This window comes from Schistocerca cancellata, chromosome 2 (assembly GCF_023864275.1).
Source record: "Schistocerca cancellata isolate TAMUIC-IGC-003103 chromosome 2, iqSchCanc2.1, whole genome shotgun sequence".
Lineage (NCBI taxonomy): Eukaryota > Metazoa > Arthropoda > Insecta > Orthoptera > Acrididae > Schistocerca > Schistocerca cancellata.
Genome location: NC_064627.1, coordinates 62,853,625 through 62,874,216, shown reverse-complemented (window position 1 = coordinate 62,874,216; position 20,592 = coordinate 62,853,625).

Below are 20,592 nucleotides of genomic sequence, written 5' to 3'. Positions count from 1 at the left end.
GCGTTAATTAAATTAGGCGCACTCGCTCCGCATATTAATGGGCTGTTGCTGTTCGCACAGGAGCGCCTCCCCAATCACTGGAGGATCAGACAAGCTACTCTGCTTGATGACGTCTCCGCGCTAAGACAGCTAAACGCGTATACGAAGGGGAGATTGCACCTCTACGTGGAGCGTTGAGGTCAAAGACTAGAATATCTACGCCAGAAGCGTCACTGGTATTAACATCTCGCACAGTCTTATATCTTGCTTCTGTGGAGAAAAACGTGTGCAGTGTTTATTCCACGCGTACCTTCACTCCCGAACGTTAACACCGGAGCGTGGACACCTGCAGCGACTTCACTGAAATTGAAAACGCAACTCTTTTCTGGAAGAATAACATCGTGAGTGACAAGACTTGGTGTTATCAATACAAGCCTCCCACAAAACGACTAAGTGCAGAAATATTAATGAAGGATCAACACCGCGAGGTCATCATCGACATTAATTCCAGTTCAAGAGGGTTATTTTTTTTTTTTTTGACAGTTTCACATGGTTGTTTGAACGGTCTGCGCATGGTATTCAAGTGAAAGAGGGATGGGGAGAGTATGTAGAGCATCTGAAGTGTGAAACCCACAGTTTTAAATTTTCTCTATTTCTTATTAATCCAGTCTCGAAACTTTTTGGACCGACTATGTCGCACAGTCCTTCACATTTATCTGAAGAGCTTTGAAAGAGGAAATTGCAACATGAAGGTCATCTATCTGTCTTGTGTCTGCTGAGTGGGTACTGGGAGCTAGCCCACAAAACTTACAAACGATTCAATGTATTGCCACGGTGTTTACGGTTAACCTTGGAGCGGGCGCCATCGGTAAATAACGAAGTCTCATTCCATTCCATTGTCGTTTTACAACTGCGACCCCGTACCTGTTCGTTCATTATTGCTTCAGGTAACGAAGTGTTAAGTTGCACTGCATACGTCCAAGTGAGCAGCAGTAATATAAAATAAACAGCGAGTTATATGAGCAAAAAGCTACGATCCGTGCAAGAAAATGACCCAGATTCCGAGCTAGCTTAACAATCCTTCAATGAGGCAGTTGTCTACGACATAATTAGCAATTGAGTAAGCGTTAGTTGTGGTCTAATGGAACTGTACTGTTTAATGCTTCGAACTGCTCATTTCTGTGGGGCAACACTTGTATGTGGCAGCAGAGTCATACAAGGAAAGTATATTTTATTATTCTTTAATTAAACAGTAATTTAGCTCATATAATGTAGGTTTATTTTATCATTATTTAAGGCACTGGAATCACAAATAAGATCAATAGGCTTCAAATCGCTGCCAGATCAAATAAAAGTTCTCAGTGTCTTCTCCAACTAGCTTAAGGCAAATGTCAGTACGTTCCCTGCGAAAAGATCACAACTGGTTTTTTGCCATCATTGGCCAATCTAAGACTGAGCTCTGTCCATCATTATCGGTGGGATGTTAAACTGAACTTACCCTCTCTTGTTTTCTGTCTATTACCGTTATCATCTAAAAATTCTGTAATTCTGGTTGATCTTTGACGGATCTGGAATATCGCTTTAACAAGCACTAGTTAATGTTGAATTAATAATGTCCTGGTCACAGTAGTTTAATTTCAAAACCATTCCTTAAGATCAATGCGTTTGGGCTGTATGTACCTCTGTCACTGACCATAAAATACACATTCTACTGCCACCAACATACATTTCACGTAAGGATCTCTAAGACGAGATAAGAGAAATTTGGGCTCCTACAGAGGCATATAAACAATCGTTATCCCCTCGCTCAGTTTGCGAGTGGAACAGGAAAGGAAACGACTAGAACTGGTACAAGGTACCCTCCGCCGTGCACTGGTATACGGAAGCTTTTCCCTAAAACTGTCACGCTATATATTTCATGATATTAGATACTTACCTCCTTGGTCAATGCAGTCGATCTCTTAAGCTACATCAACTGCAGATAGTGTGGGTACTACCAGTGATTATCCAACTAATTTGCTTCTTCTCTTCCCTTCTTTTATTATGATGGAAGTATTGTTATTTATCTGCAGAGTTGAAAGCTACGAAGCTGGCTAGGGAGACAAATAATTTACTTTAATGGGCCAGGAAGGACCATAAACCTTTTCATTATTGAGGCCGCCCTTCAATGCCAGTAGACAAAAGCGAAATTCCCTTTTCCCATTCTCATTCTCTGGGCGGTCCACGGGACCAGCTATTTCCCAAAAACAGTATTGTTTAAGACACTGGAAAGAATCCTTATAGATAAGATAAAAATCGAAGTCCTACAGATAAAGTAAGATGTGGCAACCACTGTTTTACTGACATCCACACAGTGGAACAATGTTCACTCTAAATCTTTGTAACAGGATTTCTGATTGATTTATAGTGTTTATTTATTTAGAGTGTGTGCTTCCTCAGGTAGTTCTACGAGTAAACCTATCAGTTTGCCAAATTCAGGAGATTGTTTTGGAGTGGAAGTCAGAGGACTCCCTGCTCCATTGCACCTTTGGTTAATAATAACAAAATCCACAGGATTTTAACTTATTTACAAGATGATTACTCGACGGAAATTGCAATATCTGCTGGCGGATAGAGACGACTTGCCACTGAGCGATTGAAGAGTAAACCCACTTGCAGCCCGATGATCAAACAGGAAAGACTTGCAGCCAGACGAGACTTGCAGAGATGCAGGAAGATGTTTCCTTTTTAGTAATGAGTAGTGAGGGCAAGCTGAGCACAAAATCTCTAGTCGTTACTGCCACCACCTTTCACCTCCATGCTGTATGAGCGTCGTAAGAATTAACTGGCGCCATACGATGGCATTTAACTCTCATCCGAGGGTAATTGCACAGTTTTAATATCTCGCAGCCGCCCCGTTACTTCTATCACTCACTCTGCCATTCTTACTGATGTTCATACTTGTTGTCTTTTCTTATTTCCTTCAGTTCACTAATCACTCTTCAGTCACTGATCGTATCCACGATTTATCCTCATAATTATGCTTTTATCATGTCCAGCCGCCTCTGCCAAGGTTAGATTTTACAATTGTAATCCCTTGTCCGTTTATTAAACGTTCATTTGCTTATCTCAGTGGGCGATTCGTATGATGATGCGTTATGATAATAAAACTGATTTATATAGAGAACAGTCGTTTCTCTTATAGGAAGATGATCGCTGCTCTCATTAAAATATCCATATTTGGTGTAGTTCCCAAAATTTCATGCTTGACAGGGTCTCCTCAATTAATAATTCTATAAGACCTTTCTGTTTGTGAGACGTTGTCATTACAATAAAATCTACATAATCATATGGGGTGCTTCCCTCCTGTGTAGATTACCAGCATCGGACTACAGCATCTTATGGGTATGCTAAACAGCTCAACTGGCACCAAGCAGCACCATGTGGTGGCTGTCAGAATGTGTAATCTGATGTAGATGAAGGTATCCGTTAGATGTATTCATACTGAACCAAGACAGTGATAAATACGAGTCTTGCCTTCTCACAGGACACCTCAATCCAGCTCGAGTAGTAATGACCCATGCTGCCAATGCATTTACGTTATTTCTTCCACAGATGTTAATGCAAGAAATTTTGTCATCATTGACTCAATATGACCATTCATCTGCATCAATGTCAACAACAGTGAATTTCACGGATTAGGGTGCTTCCCAGTGTATTACGTAGTCTTTCCCTACTTTTCGCATATGGAGTGCAGGGACAACGCCAGCTTGAATGTCCCCATGTGCCCTGAAATTTGTACAACCTTGTCTTAGGCCATCCCTAATAAGGGAGCGACACGTAGGGGCTGGAGTACACTCCTAGTTTCATCAATTAATACTGATTCTTGAATCTTTGTAAGTGGACTCTCGTGGGACAGCCGGAATGTCCCAATTGAAGTATTTGAGTATCTCCATCATCTCCTCGTTGCATCAAACAAACCTGTCACAATTCGTGTTACCCTTCTTTGTATACTTTCAATGGGCCCCATTAGTCATTCAACAGTGTGCAAAACTTAAGAAAGAAAGTAACTTTCGCATTATGCGCCACTGATAAGTAGTGTAGCTCAACAAAACTTGGACCATACGTAGATAATGTGTATGAAGGCCGCCCGGTTAGCCGCACGGTCTAACGAGCTGCTTCCCAAGCGGGAAGGCGTGCCGACCCCCGGCACGAATCCGCCCGGCGGATTTATATCGAGGACTGCTGTGCCGGCCAGCCTATGGAAGGTTTTTAAGGCGGTTTTCCATCGGCCTCAGCGAATGCAGGTTGGTTCCCCTTATCCCGCCTCAGTTACACTATGTCGGCGATTGCTGCGCAAACACTGTCTCCATGTACACGTACACCGTAAGTACTATCTTACACAAACATTTGGGGTTACACTCGTCTGGTATGAAACGTTCCAAGGGTGGGGGTAGCGGGGGAGGTGGAGGGGGTGGGAGTGGGAGGGGAAAACCGCACAGTAACCCTGGGTTCGGTGTGGAGCGGCGGTGGGCTGGGTGGACTGCTATGGCCTGTTCTGGAGTTGTAAACCACTGTGGGCTACGGCGGGACGAAGGCTCTCTGTTGTTTCTAGGTCCCAAGTTCGATACAATACAATACAATGTGTATGAAGGTGAAAGGGTATCAATGATACGATTCGCTGATGACATTGCTATCCTGAGTGAAAGTGAAGAAGAATTAAATTATCTGCTGAACGGAATGAACAGTCTAATGTGTACACAGTATGGTTTGAGAGTAAATCGGAGAAAGACGAAGGTAATGAGAAGTAGTAGAAATGAGAACAGCGAGAAACTTAACATCAGGTTTGATGGTCACGAAGTCAATGAAGTTAAGGAATTCTGCTACCTAGGCAGTAAAATAACCAATGACGGACGGAGCAAGGAGGACATCAAAAGCAGACTCGCCATGGCAAAAAAGGCATTTCTGGCCAAGAGAAGTCTACTAATATCAAATACCGGCCATAATTTGAGGAAGAAATTTCTGAGGATGTACGTCTGGAGTACAGCATTGTATAGTAGTGAAACATGGACTGTGGGAAAACCGGAACAGAAGAGAATCGAGGCATTTGAGATGTGGTGCTACAGACGAATGTTGAAAATTAGGTGGACTGATAAGGTAAGGAATGAGGAGGTTCTACGCAGAATCGGGGAGGAAAGGAATATGTGGAAAACACTGGTAAGGAGAAGGGACAGGATGACAGGACATCTGCTAAGACATGACGGGATAACTTCCCTGGTACTAGAGGGAGCTGTAGAGGGCAAAAACTGTAGAGGAAGACCGAGATTGGAATACGTCAAACAAATAATTGAGGACGTAGGTTGCAAGTGCTACTCTGAGATGAAGAGGTTAGCACAGGAAAGGAATTCGTGGCGAGTCGCATCAACGCATCAAACGCATCTGATGACAAAAAAAAAAAAAAAAAAAAAAAAAAAAAATATATATATCAAACTTCTGAATGGCTCACGCTCCTCTGCAAAATATAACAGAGAGTGAGACATAAGTAACATATACAAGTAAAAAACATTATCTACCCTAGTTAAAACACTTCGTTATATTAAAGTGACATAATGTGTTTGCGTGTAACAACAATAAAATAACACATTTTCTCGGTAAGTAATGCAATGTATTTTCTAATTTTTAATGTGAATTTAAACAAAGGGACACGACGATCTATGTAGTTATAGTATAAACCAAGTATTTTAACACATATGTGCTACCTAACATTAACGAAAGTTTACACAAAATGTCGATTCACTGCAGCTTATGATTTGTGTCCTATATTTTGGTTTTGGAAATCTGGTCACATTATCGTAACGCATAGATTATGACAACATTTTAAATTTTTGAGTTTGGTCCATAATCATCATGTTCGAAAAATGGCTCTTAGCACAATGGGACTTAACATCTGAGGTCATCAGTCCCCTAGAACTCAGAACTACTTAAACGTAACTAACCTAAGGACATCACACTCACCCATGCCCGAGGCAGGATTCGAACCTGCGACCGTAGCGGTCGCGTGCTTCCAGAACGAAGCGCCTAGAACCGCTCGGACACACCGGCCTACTAATCATCAGGAATACTGAAAACTAAATGTTTGTTTTCCTGGAAGCTAGTAAACAGGCAACCTGCAACTGAGGCAGGGTGACTGTCTTAAACAGTTAGAGATCTGGGTAATGTCACTGGCTTTAATACCTCAAAATTTCCGGTAATATTCTAATAGACGGCCTGGTAGATTTGATGAGTGCATAAAAACATGATATTGGACAGTTTGAGACTATGTGAGGTATCTTTAATGACTGCACATCATACTAGCCAATACTCCAGGAGCACTTCGTTGCAGATATACTTAAAACGTGGCCAACGTAGCCGCATCGCAGAAATGTGATTGGGGGAACGAACTTTTTTTAAATTTTAACTTGTAACTAATGCACTAACAAAATAAATTAAGTTACCCATTACTAAGCAGTATTTTGCATTTTATGTTTCCGCTTTTGGTCACCCTCCAAGCGGATCATTTTCTTAAAAAATTAAAAACTAACAAACTGCCTAGATATACAGTCGACTACTAGGTCATTAGGGCATTTGTTGGCACGGTAGCACTCTCGGCCCTCGACCTAAGGATTTTCTCGCATATTGTCATCCAATACGACATTGCTGTGCAGGTGTTATTCGGAATTAAGATGCAATGTTACTGCTGACATGCATGCACTGTGGTGACTACAGCCGTTATGAAATAAAAGAAGCTGTTTGATGCATTGACGACAGTGAAAATTTGTGCCAGTCAGGATTCGAACCCGGATATCCCGCTTTTCGCGAGCGGTCGCCTTACCATTAGGCATCCGAGTACGGCTCTCGGGCAGACCCAAAATTCGATATGTCGTCAGCCATGTGTCTACAACCTGTACTCGTACATCCAATATATATATTTTACAGCTGATGCTTATCCATATTCGCAACTGTGAATACATTTCTCGTATGTTGCCCAAGAATTATTTTATACTAGCGAACCCATTAGAGTTTTGGAATTGCTAAATATGTGTGGGAATTGGTTATACATCCTAAATTCATTGAGCCACCTGTCTCTTACCATCTTCTCATCCTGCCTCTCTCTCCATAGATCTCCCCCCACCCCTCTGGGCATAACCTCCGCCCCCCTTTCTGTGTCCACGTACTCCTCCCTTCTTTCTGTGAGTTTGTCAATTTCCATATGAAAGTTCAGTAGAGCATCACGTGAAAATGTGAAGTTAACCTGTCATTATCTTCTCGATAATTTTGGTAACAACGGTTACCCCTTTATACACTCCTGGAAATGGAAGAAAAGAACACATTGACACCGGTGTGTCAGACCCACCATACTTGCTCCGGACACTGCGAGAGGGCTGTACAAGCAATGATCACACGCACGGCACAGCGGACACACCAGGAACCGCGGTGTTGGCCGTCGAATGGCGCTAGCTGCGCAGCATTTGTGCACCGCCGCCGTCAGTGTCAGCCAGTTTGCCGTGGCATACGGAGCTCCATCGCAGTCTTTAACACTGGTAGCATGCCGCGACAGCGTGGACGTGAACCGTATGTGCAGTTGACGGACTTTGAGCGAGGGCGTATAGTGGGCATGCGGGAGGCCGGGTGGACGTACCGCCGAATTGCTCAACACGTGGGGCGTGAGGTCTCCACAGTACATCGATGTTGTCGCCAGTGGTCGGCGGAAGGTGCACGTGCCCGTCGACCTGGGACCGGACCGCAGCGACGCACGGATGCACGCCAAGACCGTAGGATCCTACGCAGTGCCGTAGGGGACCGCACCGCCACTTCCCAGCAAATTAGGGACACTGTTACTCCTGGGGTATCGGCGAGGACCATTCGCAACCGTCTCCATGAAGCTGGGCTACGGTCCCGCACACCGTTAGGCCGTCTTCCGCTCACGCCCCAACATCGTGCAGCCCGCCTCCAGTGGTGTCGCGACAGGCGTGAATGGAGGGACGAATGGAGACGTGTCGTCTTCAGCGATGAGAGTCGCTTCTGCCTTGGTGCCAATGATGGTCGTATGCGTGTTTGGCGCCGTGCAGGTGAGCGCCACAATCAGGACTGCATACGACCGAGGCACACAGGGCCAACACCCGGCATCATGGTGTGGGGAGCGATCTCCTACACTGGCCGTACACCACTGGTGATCGTCGAGGGGACACTGAATAGTGCACGGTACATCCAAACCGTCATCGAACCCATCGTTCTACCATTCCTAGACCGGCAAGGGAACTTGCTGTTCCAACAGGACAATGCACGTCCGCATGTATCCCGTGCCACCCAACGTGCTCTAGAAGGTGTAAGTCAACTACCCTGGCCAGCAAGATCTCCGGATCTGTCCCCCATTGAGCATGTTTGGGACTGGATGAAGCGTCGTCTCACGCGGTCTGCACGTCCAGCACGAACGCTGGTCCAACTGAGGCGCCAGGTGGAAATGGCATGGCAAGCCGTTCCACAGGACTACATCCAGCATCTCTACGATCGTCTCCATGGGAGAATAGCAGCCTGCATTGCTGCGAAAGGTGGATATACACTGTACTAGTGCCGACATTGTGCATGCTCTGTTGCCTGTGTCTATGTGCCTGTGGTTCTGTCAGTGTGATCATGTGATGTATCTGACCCCAGGAATGTGTCAATAAAGTTTCCCCTTCCTGGGACAATGAATTCATGGTGTTCTTATTTCAATTTCCAGGAGTATATATTACGCATATAAGTATTAAAACATTACATATTTTACAAAAATATATAGCCTATCTGCCTATTTCCGTCCCAATGATAGGGTATATCGTATAAAAATTTCAAGTAAATAGGTCAAGAACTGGACGAGATTTTTGGTAAATACTCTTCCTCTTCATGTATTACACACACACACACACACACATTACAAAAATGTATAGCCTATGTCTGTCTTCATGTTCATTAGAGTGTCATGTAAAAATTTATAGTAAACCAATCAACAACTTTTTGAGATTTTCGGTAAAACATTTTCCCTTTACGCATTAAATATGGAAAAATGTAACAGTAGAACTCTCAAAATGAGCGCAAAAACTTGAGAGGTGGCATGAGCCTCCTCTCATATTTCTATCTTACTTTGTGTAATTCGATTTTCCTCTCTAATTGCATGCAGTGAAAAGTTGCTATTCCTTCACACGCGGACTTTCCACGCAGCGTCTCTCGTCACCCGGGTGGTCCGGTGACAGGCGGTTCTGCTGATCTTGAAAGAGTTCAGACGACAGGTGTGAAAGAGTCAAGTGGATGCTTTCCAGAAGCCGACATTGTCATAAGAGCGGCAGCGACACGCCGACAGGGGCCTGACGGAGCAGCTAGGCTAGAGATTCCGTTACTTCGCAGAAACTTAGTGAAAACACTTTCTGGCGGGCTACCAGCGATGCGTGGGAATGACTTGTGTTCCCAGGCAGTCTTTGCTGGCAAATTCCCGCGTCTTCTGCAAAATCATAACTGTGATTGGCTTGCTCCGTGATGTAGCAAAATCGGCGTAGAAATTGGCGCTAAGTATCTCCATTGGTGGAATAGTAGTGCGTCATCAATAGAGTGGAATTTTCCGCTGGTTTGTGAGTTGCTGATTGGAACGTTTAACCACGACCACTGTCTTGGGGGCGGGAATTTTCTGTGTTCAGCTTGTACGGGTGCTCTTGAGAGGGTCGGCTCTCGCTTTTTGGTCAGGGTAGGTTACAAGACTGAGCTCTGGCTGCTTTGGACAGTCTGCCTTCCGTTGGCTGTCTAATATACTTTCATTTAATTGTAACTCTCTGGCGAAGTTGCTGAAGTTTCGACTTCAATGTAACTTCCCGAGTACAGTTGGCATTTGAGTGTTCTGCGTACAAGCGGCCTATGTTGTCCGTCTTGAGCAGTTTTGGCTAAAGTTGACTGTATTGGAGTTACTGTGTGACTTCGCTTGTTAAAATCAATCACTGTGCCATCAGTGATTGTGTGGCGAGCCTTCTTCGTCTCCCTCAGAGGCGCATTTGTATTGATAGAAAGTTTTTAGTCTGGAACAACCAGACCAGAATAATTTGTTTCGGGCTATACTCGCGACATTATCTTCACCACGACTGGACGTCGAAGCAACCAGCCATCGCTTCCGGTACGCCAAATCGTGTCCTTGCAGTTAAGAAGACAGTTTGGTAATGTATGTCCGCAACACCGGCAGGTTAGGGAATTTTGGTCTGTGATAATCAGAGCTCAGCAGAGCGCGCCTGTTCCCGTCTTTTCTTACGTGGTTCTGTCTTGGATTTTCATTGTCTGGGTTCTCACTACTGCAGCAGCAATTAATGTTGGGTTGGCTGGGTGTTTCTCTTAAGATTTGAGTTGCAAGGAACTGGTTCAAATGGCTCTGAGCACTATGGGACTCAACTGCTGAGGTCATTAGTCCCCTAGAACTTAGAACTAGTTAAACCTAACTAACCTAAGGACATCGCAAACATCCATGCCCGAGGCAGGATTCGGACCTGCGACCGTAGCGGTCTGGCGGTTCCAGACTGCAGCGCCTTTAACCGCACGGCCACTTCGGCCGGCGCAAGGAACTGGCTCCACATACCACTTGGTCATAAACGTCACAAGCTAGTTTATGGACAACTTCACCATCACAGCATTTATTTGAGGATCCAATTTGACGTATTGTAAATGTTTCATGGGTTTTGTTTATTATTTTGAGTTTAGTCATAATAAATCAAATAGTTATTTTGGACAGAACTTTCATTCTGTGGATCGGTAAAGCAACCCTTTCATTTCTCACTACATTAATGAAACTTTCCTTTATCTAATTAATTTCTGTCCACAGCTCGTGGTCGTTCGGTAGCGTTCTCGCTTCCCAGGCCCGGGTTCCCGGGTTCGATTCCCAGCGGGGTCAGGGATTTTCTCTGCCTCGTGATGACTGGGTGTTGTGTGCTGTCCTTAGGTTAGTTAGGTTTAAGTAGTTCTATGTTCTAGGGGACTGATGACCATTGATGTTAAGTCCCATAGTGCTCAGAGCCATTTTGAACCAATTAATTTCTATCCAATTAAATTATTGCAGGTGCCAAACGTTTTTCTACTCTACTTGCAGGGTCGATTACAGTCAGTTCGCGTTTCTTCTTAATCCATGTGCTACAGCAAATGTCGGAGTTAGAAAAGGGGGGGGGGGCTTAGAGAATCATTTCCATATGAAGATTCAAGAAGGATTTAGTGTTAAATACACTGCTAGCCCCGGAACCTCCCAATCTTTATTTTCTTTTTCACATCCGCAATTACGAACACAACGAAATTAAAAATAACCAAGTCGGTGGAGTCGGTCTCAAGTGATGTGATTTTAGTTTGTAACTTTTTCGGTGGATTTTCCAAAAAATTTCTTTCACACAAACCTGGTCCTGACAGTTACGAACGCAACAAAGCCAAAAGTCATCAAGATCTGCCGAGCCATTCTTAATTGATGATATTTCATAGTTAGGCATTTTATATTAATTTCCGACTTTTCCGTTGGATTTACCATAAATGTTTTTCATACAAACCTTAAACTGACAACAACAACAAAAAAAGTCGCTCAAAAAGTTACGGCAACTCATTTTTATGTATACGGATTGTCGATCAATACAACAAAATTGTCTTAGGAAGACGGCAGGATAACCAAGTTGGCACGGAGAACTATTTATCTCTGAGGCGAGGCTACTGTGTCACGCACATGGGGCGCTTCTTAGACACAGCATTGCGCACTGCTTCCTGGAATGGACAGACGGGTGGTAAACAAGCGGACTGGTGTGTCGCCGCTGTAACAATAGGGCCAGTTCTGCTCTGCTGCAGACAATCGACGTACGTGACCCGTCGGGCGACGGGCAGCTTGGAAACAATGCGTGTGTACTCGTACAAGGAGGACGGAGTGGCTCCCAAGGACACGGGGGGATAGCGCGCAGTTAGCTGCAGCCCAAGGACTCAGCAGAGCAATTCGGTGGTAACGAGGAGGACGTTGCCTTCTTATAAAATTGTGTACGCCCACATATCAACATCTGCAGATAATTACTCCTCAAGTCACTATACAATACATATTGTAAACAATTAGTACGAGTGTCAGGCACTCCTTGTTCGAAGTCATTCGTGAACTGACCATTCCGCCTCCCCAATATAACTTATTTGAGTCCCATGACACCCAAGCCACATGCCTGGGGGAGGCAGCTGAGTGGCCGCACACTCTGACATTTGCCTAAATGTATCTATAAGTACAGGGTGATTCAAAAAGAATACCACAACTTTAAAAATGTGTATTTAATGAAACAAACATAATATAACCTTCTGTTATACATAATTACAAAGAGTATTTAAAAAGGTTTTTTTTCACTCAAAAACAAGTTCAGAGATGTTCAATATGGCCCCCTCCAGACACTCGAGCAATATCAGCCCGATACTCCAACTCGTTCCACACTCTCTGTAGCATATCAGGCGTAACAGTTTGGATAGCTGCCGTTATTTCTCGTTTCAGATCATCAATGGTGGCTGGGAGAGGTGGCCGAAACACCATATCATTAACATACCCCCATAAGAAAAAATCTCAGGGGTTAAGATCAGGGCTTCTTGGAGGCCAGTGATGAAGTGCTCTGTCACGGGCTGCCTGGCGGCCGATCCATCGCCTCGGGTAGTTGACGTTCAGGTAGTTTCATAATTAACCTTTTTCGTAGGACTCTCCATACAGTTGACTGTGGAATTTGCAGCTCTCTGCTAGCTCTGCGAGTCGATTTTCCTGGGCTGCGAACAAATGCTTGCTGGATGCGTGCTACATTTTCATCACTCGTTCTCGGCCGTCCAGAACTTTTTCCTTTGCACAAACACCCATTCTCTGTAAACTGTTTATATCAACGTTTAATACACCACCTATCAGGAGGTTTAACACCATACTTAGTTCGAAATGCACGCTGAACAACTGTCGTCGATTCACTTCTGCCGTACTCAATAACACAAAAAGCTTTCTGTTGGGCGGTCGCCATCTTAGCATCAACTGACGCTGACGCCTAGTCAACAGCGCCTCAAGCAAACAAATGTACAACTAAATGAAACTTTATAGCTCCCTTAATTCGCCGACAGATAGTGCTTAGCTCTGCCTTTTGTCGTTGCAGAGTTTTAAATTCCTAAAGTTGTGGTATTCTTTTTGAATCACTCTGTATATCGCGAGAAAAAACGCCGCAGTTCTTCCAAAACTTCGAATTTAATTTTGAAATCTAACCGTTGTCTTCAAAGAAATCAGGTGGGCTGATATTGTGAGAAAAGAAGAGGTTATCCACAGAATCGGCAATAAGAGGAACATGTGCAAAACACTTACAAGAAGAAGGGACAGGGTTATAGGACATTTATTAAGATATTTTTCCCTACAAGTATTAAGATGTCTTTAACTACAATTTTTACCCGCTATACCTCTGTCGAGTGCCATGGCAATTATTCCTTGATATCTTCCATGGTACTTGAGAGAACTGGAGGGGGTAAAAACTGTAGGGAAAGACGGGGACATTGGTTGCATGTGTACTCTGAGATGAAAAGATTGGCTCAAGAAAAGAAATCATGGCAGGCTGCTTCAGCTGATGAAAGTAAAAGGTAATTTCGTGAGTCACCTATGGGAGGAAGAAATATGTCCCCAGTTCTTCTTCGAACGTTAAGAGCTTCGTTCGTATTTCGAAAGCAGCCCTCTCTGTGACGCACAACGCCTCTCTTGTAACGTCTGTCACTACAGTTTACGATCGTCTCTGGAATACTCCCGCACCTAGTAAAGATTCAGTGATGAAAACGGGCCGCTCTCCGTTGGGACCCTCTATTTCTTCTATTCTTTCAACTCGTAAAGGCTCCAGTCTGATAAGCAATACTCAACGATCGGTCGAACACATGTTTTGTAAATCACTGTTTTCGTAGGAGAATTACATTTCCTTAAGATTCTTCGAGTGAATCTGAGTTTGGCATCTGCTTTTCCTACAGTTGGCGTTACATGGCCGTTGCACTTTAGGTCGATCCAGACGATTACTTCTAGCTGTTTTACTGTTTCCAGCGATTTTTCACTAGTGCGTAATCGCACAGTAATGAAACTCTTCGACCATTAAATAGGAATATCATAAATTTATCTACGCCGAGTATCATCTGTCAGTCCCTTAACCAATTATCGGACCTGCAGCACTCTCCCTGGATTCTTCTAGAGCCTTCTTGCGTTGCTCTCTTCCTACAGAAGATAGTGTCTTGTGCGAATAGCATGATAGAGCGTCCGCCATTGTCGACTACATAGCACTTTAACACACATCTCTTGATCCGTTTATTTCGTCTCACTAAGAACAAGGTATTGAGTCCCATCTTCTACAAAGTCTTTCATCCAGTCACAGATCTGATTCAATGATTGATGGGTTAGTATAATGTTCACTAAACAACAGAGCGACACTGTGCTTCCGCCGGCCACGTTTGCCGAGCGGTTCTAGGCGCTTCAGTCTGGAACCGCGCGACTGCTACGGTCGCAGGTTCTAATCCTGCCTCGGGCATGGATGTGTGTGGTGTCCTTAGGTTAGTTAGGTTTAAGCAGTTGTAAGTTCTAGGGGACTGATGACCTCAATCTGGGGTGACATTTATTTTCATAGCAGGACTTTGGTTGTCGTTCGCGGCACCCTTACAGCACAATACTACATGGACAATGTTCTAGGTCCCGTTCTGTTGCCCTTCATGGCAAGCCATTTTGGGCTTACATTTCAGCGAGATAACGCCCGCCCAGACACAGAGAGAGCTCCTACCGCTTGTTTTCGTGCTTGCCAAATCACACCTTTACTAGCAATGTCCTCGGATCACTCCACTATTTAGAAAGTTTGAAGCTTTTTGGGCAGGGCTGTCCATCCAGCTCAGGATTTTGACGCTATAACCCGCCAGTTGGACAGAATTTGGCACAATATCCCTCAGGAGGGCCTCCAGCGCCTCTGTTAATCAATGCCAAGCCAAATAACTTATTTCATAGGAGCCACACTTGCTAATTTTGTGAAGTTCTTTCTCTTGAATAAATCACCCAATTTTTCTGAAATTGTAATCATTTTTTGTCTGCACATGTGCATCACATCGACCCACACCCACGCCATTCGGATACTGCCTTCGTCGTTCTTCGTATATATATTTTTCCCCCCTCAAAATGTAAAACGCTACACTTTTAAGTACAGATTTAATCAGTTTGTGAAACATTAGGTAAAGCTAAAGCCTGTGGCGCCTGACGTGTGAAAGGGCTTCTGGCCTGGCTGCACGTGGAGTGCATATTTTCGTTCGGTGCGGCCCTAGGAGAGGGTTGGCGAGCTGCCCCGGCCGCCGTTTACCCCCGGGAAAGATCCCCGGTAATTAATGTGATAGCAAGCTGAGTGGACCTGGGGCCATCCTTTGTAGAACTGAATTAGGAATGATTGCCGCTCATTCCCAGGATTGAAACTTGAAGCTCCAGAGCCGCAGTCAGACGGTCTACTTGATAGTCTACCACTGCCACGTAAAATATTGTAGAAGTGTTCTACATCTACATTCTACATTTATACTCCGCAAGCCACCCAACGGTGTGTGGCGGAGGGCACTTTACGTGCCACTGTCATTATCTCCCTTTCCTGTTCCAGTCGCGTATGGTTCGCGGGAAGAACGACTGTCTGAAAGCCTCTGTGCGCGCTCTAATCTCTCTAATTTTACATTCGTGATCTCCTCGGGAGGTATAAGTAGGGGGAAGCAATATATTCGATACCTCATCCAGGAACGCACCCTCTCGAAACCTGGCGAGCAAGCTACACCGCGATGCAGAGCGCCTCTCTTGCAGAGTCTGCCACTTGAGTTTGTTAAACATCTCCGTAACGCTATCACGGTTACCAAATAACCCTGTGACGAAACGCGCCGCTCTTCTTTGGATCTTCTCTATCTCCTCCGTCAACCCGATCTGGTACGGATCCCACACTGATGAGCAATACTCAAGTATAGGTCGAACGAGTGTTTTGTAAGCCACCTCCTTTGTTGATGGACTACATTTTCTAAGGACTCTCCCAATGAATCTCAACCTGGTACCCGCCTTACCAACAATTAATTTTATATGATCATTCCACTTCAAATCGTTCCGCACGCATACTCCCAGATATTTTACAGAAGTAACTGCTACCAGTGTTTGTTCCGCTATCATATAATCATACAATAAAGGATCCTTCTTTCTATGTATTCGCAATACATTACATTTGTCTATGTTAAGGGTCAGTTGCCACTCCCTGCACCAAGTGCCTATCCGCTGCAGATCTTCCTGCATTTCGCTACAATTTTCTAATGCTGCAACTTCTCTGTATACTACAGCATCATCCGCGAAAAGCCGCATGGAACTTCCGACACTATCTACTAGGTCATTTATATATATTGTGAAAAGCAGTGGTCCCATAACACTCCCCTGTGGCACGCCAGAGGTTACTTTAACGTCTGTAGATGTCTCTCCATTGAGAACAACATGCTGTGTTCTGTTTGCTAAAAACTCTTCAATCCAGCCACACAGCTGGTCTGATATTCCGTAGGCTCTTACTTTGTTTATCAGGCGACAGTGCGGAACTGTATCGAACGCCTTCCGGAAGTCAAGGAAAATGGCATCTACCTGGGAGCCTGTATCTAATATTTTCTGGGTTTCATGAACAAATAATGCGAGTTGGGTTTCACACGATCGCTGTTTCCGGAATCCATGTTGATTCCTACATAGTAGATTCTGAGTTTCCAAAAACGACATGATACTCGAGCAAAAGACATGTTCTAAAATTCTACAACAGATCGACGTCAGAGAGATAGGTCTATAGTTTTGCGCATCTGCTCGACGACCCTTCTTGAAGACTGGGACTACCTGTGCTCTTTTCCAATCATTTGGAACCTTCTGTTCCTCTAGAGACTTGCGGTACACAGCTGTTAGAAGGGGGGCAAGTTCTTTCGCGTACTCTGTGTAGAATCGAATTGGTATCCCGTCAGGTCCAGTGGACTTTCCTCTGTTGAGTGATTCCAGTTGCTTTTCTATTCCTTGGACACTTATTTCAATGTCAGCCATTTTTTCGTTGGTGCGAGGATTTAGAGAAGGAACTGCAGTGCGGTCTTCCTCTGTGAAACAGCTTTGGAAAAAGGTGTTTAGTATTTCAGCTTTACGCTTGTCATCCTCTGTTTCAATGCCATCATCATCCCGGAGTGTCTGGACATGATGTTTCGAGCCACTTACTGATTTAACGTAAGACCAGAACTTCCTAGGATTTTCTGTCAAGTCGGTACCTAGTATTTTACTTTCGAATTCACTGAACGCTTCACGCATAGCCCTCCTTACGCTAACTTTGACATCGTTTAGCTTCTGTTTGTCTGAGAGGTTTTGGCTGCGTTTAAACTTGGAGTGAAGCTCTCTTTGCTTTCGCAGTAGTTTCCTAACTTTGTTGTTGTACCACGGTGGGTTTTTCCCGTCCCTCACAGTTTTGCTCGGCACGTACCTGTCTAAAACGCATTTTACGATTGCCTTGAACTTTTTCCATAAACACTCAACATTGTCAGTATCTGAACAGAAATTTTCGTTTTGATCTGTTAGGTAGTCTGAAATCTGCCTTCTATTACTCTTGCTAAACAGATAAACCTTCCTCCCTTTTTTTATATTCCTATTAACTTCCATATTCAGGGATGCTGCAACGGCCTTATGATCACTGATTCCCTGTTCTGCACTTACAGAGTCGAAAAGTTCGGGTCTGTTTGTTATCAGTAGGTCCAAGATGTTATCTCCACGAGTCGGTTCTCTGTTTAATTGCTCGAGGTAATTTTCGGATAGTGCACTCAGTATAATGTCACTCGATGCTCTGTCCCTACCACCCGTCCTAAACATCTGAGTGTCCCAGTCTATATCTGGTAAATTGAAATCTCCACCTAAGACCATAACATGCTGAGAAAATTTATGTGAAATGTATTCCAAATTTTCTCTCAGTTGTTCTGCCACTAATGCTGCTGAGTCGGGGGGTCGGTAAAAGGAGCCAATTATTAACCTTGCTCGGTTGTTGAGTGTAACCTCCACCCATAATAATTCACAGGAACTATCCACTTCTACTTCACTACAGGATAAACTACTACTAACAGCGACGAACACTACGCCACCGGTTGCATGCAATCTATCCTTTCTAAACACCGTCTGTGCCTTTGTAAAAATTTCGGCAGAATTTATCTCTGGCTTCAGCCAGCTTTCTGTACCTATAACGATTTCAGCTTCGGTGCTTTCTATCAGCGCTTGAAGTTCCGGTACTTTACCAACGCAGCTTCGACAATTTACAATTACAATACCGATTGCTGCTTGGTCCCCGCATGTCCTGACTTTGCCCCGCACCCGTTGAGGCTGTTGCCCTTTCTGCACTTGCCCGAGGCCATCTAACCTAAAAAACCGCCCAGCCCACGCCACACAACCCCTGCTACCCGTGTAGCCGCTTGTTGCGTGTAGTGGACTCCTGACCTATCCAGCGGAACCCGAAACCCCACCACCCTATGGCGCAAGTCGAGGAATCTGCAGCCCACACGGTCGCAGAACCGTCTCAACCTCTGATTCAGACCCTCCACTCGGCTCTGTACCAAAGGTCCGCAGTCAGTCCTGTCGACGATGCTGCAGATGGTGAGCTCTGCTTTCATCCCGCTAGCGAGACTGGCAGTCTTCACCAAATCAGATAGCCGCCGGAAGCCAGAGAGGATTTCCTCCGATCCATAGCGACACACATCATTGGTGCCGACATGAGCGACCACCTGCAGATGGGTGCACCCTGTACCCTTCATGGCATCCGGAAGGACCCTTTCCACATCTGGAATGACTCCTCCCGGTATGCACACGGAGTGCACTTTGGTTTTCTTCCCCTCCCTTGCTGCCATATCCCTAAGGGGCCCCATTACGCGCCTGACGTTGGAGCTCCCAACTACCAGTAAGCCCACCCTCTGCGACTGCCCGGATCTTGCAGACTGAGGGGCAACCTCTGGAACAGGACAAGCAGCCATGTCAGGCTGAAGATCAGTATCAGCCTGAGACAGAGCCTGAAACCGGTTCGTCAGACAAACTGGAGAGGCCTTCCGTTCAGCCCTCCGGAATGTCTTTCGCCCCCTGCCACACCTTGAGACGACCTCCCACTCTACCACAGGTGAGGGATCAGCCTCAATGCGGGCAGTATCCCGGGCAACCACAGTCGTAGTCCGATCGGGGGATGCGTGGGACGAGCTGGCCGTCCCCGACAAACCCCCATCCGGACCCCCACAGTGACGCCCATTGGCAACAGCCTCAAGCTGTGTGACCGAAGCCAACACTGCCTGAAGCTGGGAGCGAAGGGATGCCAACTCAGCCTGCATCCGAACACAGCAGTTGCAGTCCCTATCCATGCTAAAAACTTGTGCAAAGAACGTCTGAACTAATCTACAGAGAGCGCAAACAAAACGACACAAAATTGAAGCGGTTATTAAAATACAAGATTGCCTAGTAAATGCAGTAATGCTGCCACTTGTGCACTGCTGACACACTGCTCGGCTGCGGAAGGAGACTACGCGATTTAACACTATTCGAGTACTAAAACGTGATGCTACAACTCTCAAATACTATAATACGCCCGAAATTTATGAATTAAACAATGCAAGTACCAAAAACACGCAAAGAAATTAAGAATTAAACTATGTAACAAATGAGTGAGCTAGGAGTATACGACTTGCTGCTGCAGCTGCTTATCCAACGGCGGCAGGGAGCACACTGACTGTGACCAACCGACACTGGCCGTTCAAAACAAAAACAGTTGACAGACGACTACGCGAATTTACACTATTCAGGTACTAAAACGCGATGCTACAACTCTCAAATACTATAATACGCCCGAAATGTATGAATTAAACAATGCAAGTACCAAAAACACGCAAAGAAATTAAGAATTAAACTATGTAACTATGTAACAAATAGCGAATACTACAGCGGAATATCGTTAATGCCAGAGCCCTATAATGGATTTTCAAAAGCATTTGCTAATCAGAGAAGCAGCTAAATGCACAGACTGGTTAATACCAAGGAGGTTTCAGAAAGGAGAGATCATGTGCCGAACAAATTTTGAATCTGACACGTAATCGTGTATCAAAAACAGAGAAGAATAAATGTCGTGCTCACATTCGTAGACTTCAGTAAAGCTTATGGCTCTGTTTCGAAATTTTTGAGGAGACAAGTTTGGATGGAACATCCAGTGAAATGATGAAAAAGACTTTAAGCAACGCAACATCCAAGGTCAAGATTAGAGGAAAACTTTCAAAGGTATTCAAGATTGAAACACGGAGTAAGAGAGGTAGATGAACTCTCCTCTTTGCTCTTTAAATGCGTACTTGATAAGGTCGTCAGGCAATGGTGACGAGAAATGAAAGGAGTGGGGTTCAAGAAAAATGGAATAGAGGTGGGTTGTCTATCATTCGCAGACAATACTGTGATATTGTCGAAATATTTAGAAAAGGCAGTTAAACAAACCACTCAATTACAGATACAAACGCGCGGTCTAACGCGCTGCTTCCCGAGCGGGAAGGCGTGCCGGTCCCCGGCGGATTTGCGTCGAAGTCCGATGTGCC